The sequence below is a fragment of the Panthera uncia genome, chromosome D4 (genome assembly GCF_023721935.1).
Source record: "Panthera uncia isolate 11264 chromosome D4, Puncia_PCG_1.0, whole genome shotgun sequence".
Classification (NCBI taxonomy): domain Eukaryota; kingdom Metazoa; phylum Chordata; class Mammalia; order Carnivora; family Felidae; genus Panthera; species Panthera uncia.
Genome location: NC_064807.1, coordinates 59,208,149 through 59,212,446, shown reverse-complemented (window position 1 = coordinate 59,212,446; position 4,298 = coordinate 59,208,149). Strand labels below are relative to the sequence as shown.

The window sequence follows — 4,298 nt, the reverse complement described above, 5'->3', positions numbered from 1 at the left end:
CCGCGCCGAGGGGGGAGGTCTCCCAGCGGGGGCGCATGCACGCGTACAAGTGTTGTATCTCCCGACCCCGGGGCCCCCCCCACGACGCTCCCCCCCCCCCCCCCCCCCCCCCCCCCCCCCCCCGTACTTACTCTTCTGTTCGCCCTTCCTGACTCCTGACGCTACCCAGTTATCACCTCCTCCAGGAAGCTGCCTCTGACGCCTCTCTCCCCGTGTTGGAGCCAAACCACTGCCTTCTGCATACTCCCGCAGTTGCCTCGTAGCCCTCGTCACCTTACATTGTCACTCTCCGTTCGCATGCCCATCTTCCCTCACGCTGGGCCATTCATCCATTCGACAAGTTGATAACGCGCTTATTACACACCAGGCACTATTCTCAGTGTGGGGGATACATTTCACAAAGCAGACAAAACTCTCTGCCCTCACGGGGCTTACCGTAATGAGGAGAGACGGATAAGCAAATCAATGATTTATACAGTCAGATAGAAGATAGATCACATGGAAAAAAAGGAAGAAGACAAGTGGGACGGAGAGTACGTGGGGTGGGGTGGAGATGTTGCCGTTTTGAGTGGCAGTTGAGACGGTCTCACGGAGAAGACTGTATCTGAGGGAAGATTTAGAAGGCGTGATACAACTGTGTGGACCGGACACCTAGGGGAGAGCCTTCGACGCAGAGGATGACAAGTGCCAAGGCCCTGAGACTTAGCGTGTGTTGTGGGTTGCATTATGCCCCCCTAAAGATATGTTAAGTCGTAACACCCAAGTATCTGTGAATGTGACCTTATTTGGAAATAGGGTCATTGCTGATGTAATTAGTTCAGATGAAGTCACACTGGAGTAGGGTGTGTCCTTAATCTAGTATGACTGATGTCCTTCCTTGTAAGAAGAGGAAAAGAGACAGAGTGACGGAGACACATGGAGGGACAGGGGGACGCCATGTGACCACAGAGGCAGGTCTATAGGACCAGGAATGCCCAGGATTGCCAGCTGTCACCCAGAAGCTAAGAGACAGGCATGGAAAGATTCTCCCTAGAGCCTTATGAAAGATCATGGCCCTACTGATCCCTTGACTCCAAACTTCTAGCCTCCAGAGTTGGGAGAGAACACATTTCTCTCGTTTCCATCCCCTCAGTTGTGGTAATTTGTTACAACAACCCTGGCAAACAATGCAGCTGTGTGTGAGGAGCAGCGAAGAAGCCGGCGAGGCTGAAGAGGAAGAGAGGGGACGTCAGGGGGAACCTAGAGCCGGGCCACGTGGGGCTTTGATCCCAAGTGAGACGGGGCACCGCCGGGAAGATTGTGAGTCACCGAGTGCCACGGTCTCACGTATCATCTGCTGCTCCATCCTGGTTTCTCTAGCAGCTTGCCCAGTCCACGGCGTGTAGCTGACACGTACTACTGTTCCCTCCTTCCTGTCCCAGCTAGAGGTTCTGGCTTGGAGGCTATGAGATAAATACGTGTGTCATTGATGAGATGAAGGAAGGGTGACTAGGTTCTGGCCACACAGAGGATGCTCTGATAACTATAATATTTGGGTTGATAAAAGAATACGTTTTTCACTTGGGATGCCCGCAGACATTTTTTTTTAACGACGGGACACAGTTTTCGTCTTAAACCCTTAGAGTCATTTGTTTCGTATTTTGATTAAAAAATTGTGCATTGTCAATGCAGGCCCACAAAGTATTGATTTTCAAGACTCTTGTTGTGGCTGATGTGTCCTACAGATAAGCTTCCATTCCTTCTCCATGAGGCTTTCAGCACCGGATCTCGGTAGGCACGTTATTATGGGGAAGCATTGATTTTTGCCCAGGACAGTATGCCTTCTCTTTGAGGAAATGAAAATGATGACAAATGAAAAGCCATTTTTCAAAGCGACTTTGATTCTTGTAGTTTATGATTCAAAAATGAAGGCTGGGAGAAGGGACCCTAATCTTTGGTGCTCATTATTTGGCTCCACAGGTAAAGGGACACATTTGTGCCCAAGGAGCCCTTAGTAGGCCCGCAGGAGTCTGATGGTAGCAACGGCAGCTCTCATTTTCAGAAGCTGTGGTGCAGTTGAGCGCACTTGTCTGTTTCACATTTCAGAGCCCTACCAGCCTGCCGGGCAGAGGGTTCACATCCCAGCTCGCGGGTGGCGCATAGGCTCAGAGAAGCAGAGCCTCCTTTTTGTGGTCATACGGCAGGATGCGAGGTGTCTCCAGATTTGATGGACATTCAGATAAGACAAGATGTGTGTCTGAAGGCGGGAGTGGATAGAGAGCCGCACAGTGCTGATGCCACGGTAACAGAACAAGGGCTCAGAACAGGAGGGCAAGGCAGGGCGGGGCCCCTCTGAGGCCTGGGTCTGCAACCAGCTGGGTCACGTCAGCCAACCTCGTCAGCCTCTCTGAGCCTCCAGGTCCCCTCTCTACGTGGCGGGGGGCGGGGGGGGGGGAGGTTGCCCCCCATGCTGCCACCTCCCCAGACTGCATTGCACAGGAGATACTAGAGAAAGTGCTTCATAAGTTGTGAAGGGCTCTTCATAAGCCGAAGGTAATTGCTGTGTAGATAAGAGTGTTGATTGTAGAGTCCATAATTTCTGGAAAATTTATAACATTATATTGGTTTTTTTTTTAAACTGAGCCATTACTGCGTGTGCCTGCCGCTGTGCCTAATGCTCCACACAAGTGATGTTTAATTCTAATTATGAATTATGTCCCTGCGAGGTAGACACTAATGTAAGCACACTCGTTGTGCAGATGAGGAAACTGAGGCTGTGAGACCTACGATAATTCGAGGGTAACGCTGAAGGTCACACCGCTAATAAAGGAGAATTCAAACTGGGCTCTGTATGACTTCAAAAGCTTCTAAGCCTCAACCCGCTCCATTAGAGTGATAATAGGTCCTGAGATGGGCCAGTGCAAGGCCTGATTCCAGATGATGAAAACATCTGTAGGAAGCGTCAGGCCCAAGGTCACCCAGAGCCAGTGGCTCAGAGAGATGTGTTTTGCCACCCGGGTCCAAGGTTTCCTTCTTGCCTCTTCTGCCAAATCATCATCTGCCTTTTTTGTTCCTGCTTGCTCTGGAGGGCCTTTGTTCTCATAGCACTTAAAAATCGAGGGGCACACTGGCAAAGAGGAATTGACAACCAAATGCAATGTGTGAATTAAAAACATTTATTTTTTTAGAATTAAAGAAGACTATAAAAGACATTTTTGGGACAGTTGGGAAGTTTTAAATACAAATCCTATTTTAAGTAGTATTACTTTACGAACATTACATTTTTAGGTATACCGTGGGGATGCTGTTATGAGGGAGACTATCCTTAGTCCCAGGAGACACATCCCAAAGTGGTCTTACGCTTGCAACCCACACTCAAATAATTTGGGAAGAAACACCAGGGAAAGAGAAAGAAGATGTGGGAAGGTATTAATGATTGGTGAATAGACGAAAAGTATATGGATGTTAATTGTCCTATTCTTTCCAGTTTTCTGTAGCTTTGAACATTTTTAAGTAAAATGTGGCAGTGGAGGGAAAATGATTCCAGGAGCAATCCCACTTGCTGAATGCCTTTTGCGGGCTGGGCTCCAGGCCAGGCACTGGCATGAGCTACCTTATTTGTTTCTCCCAGACTCTCTGTCAAGTAGGTGTTGTTATTTTCTTTTCGCAAATAACCTAACAAAGCTCAGAGAGGGTGAGTGGCCAACACAAGATCACACAGCAGGCGAATGGTGAGCTGCAAGGGAGTGTGAAGGTTTCCAAGCTCCTCCTCCTTCCCCCACCCCATTCTTCCTCTCCTGTCTTTTTCATGATGGGCACGCATATAGAAGAAATTGCTTTTCATATCTCAACAGGAAACTTAAAGGCTTGGTTAAAACAACAACAACAGCACACTCTACGCTGTTAATCAGGACCCTGAATCAGAAGCAAGAGAAACAGGAACTCCAAGTATCAAAAGCTTCCTTCTCTGACCAGAGTCCCCATAGGAAAGAGAGTTCTGGAAAAATAAATGTTGACATTTGACACCACAGGAGCACCAATTTAAAAAGGCACTTTAAACCAAAATTGACTTCACAAAAATCAATATTGAAAAATCAGACTTGGATTCCAATGAAATATCAGTCTCTTGATGTTTATTGACTTGGGTAAATGTTGGCATTTTACTGCCCAGAATTAAAATAATGGAATTTTAGAGCTAGACAAGACTTCTGAGATCATCCTGTTACCTACTAATATCTCTTTCTGGATGCTTCTTAGCCGGACACTGTTTTTATTATGTTTAATTATCCCGTCTTAAACCGTGTTTAATTTTATAAATC

At 47.5% G+C, this 4,298-nt stretch overlaps 1 long non-coding RNA gene across 1 annotated transcript; it reads left to right on the top strand.

Moving 5' to 3' along the window:
• The first annotated feature begins 2,090 nt into the window (after positions 1–2,090).
• LOC125920160 (uncharacterized) lies at positions 2,091–4,095 on the top strand. Its single transcript, XR_007456974.1, has 2 exons — positions 2,091–2,281; positions 3,834–4,095. It is a non-coding gene; the product is annotated as an uncharacterized LOC125920160 (long non-coding RNA).
• The last annotated feature ends 203 nt before the right edge of the window (positions 4,096–4,298 follow it).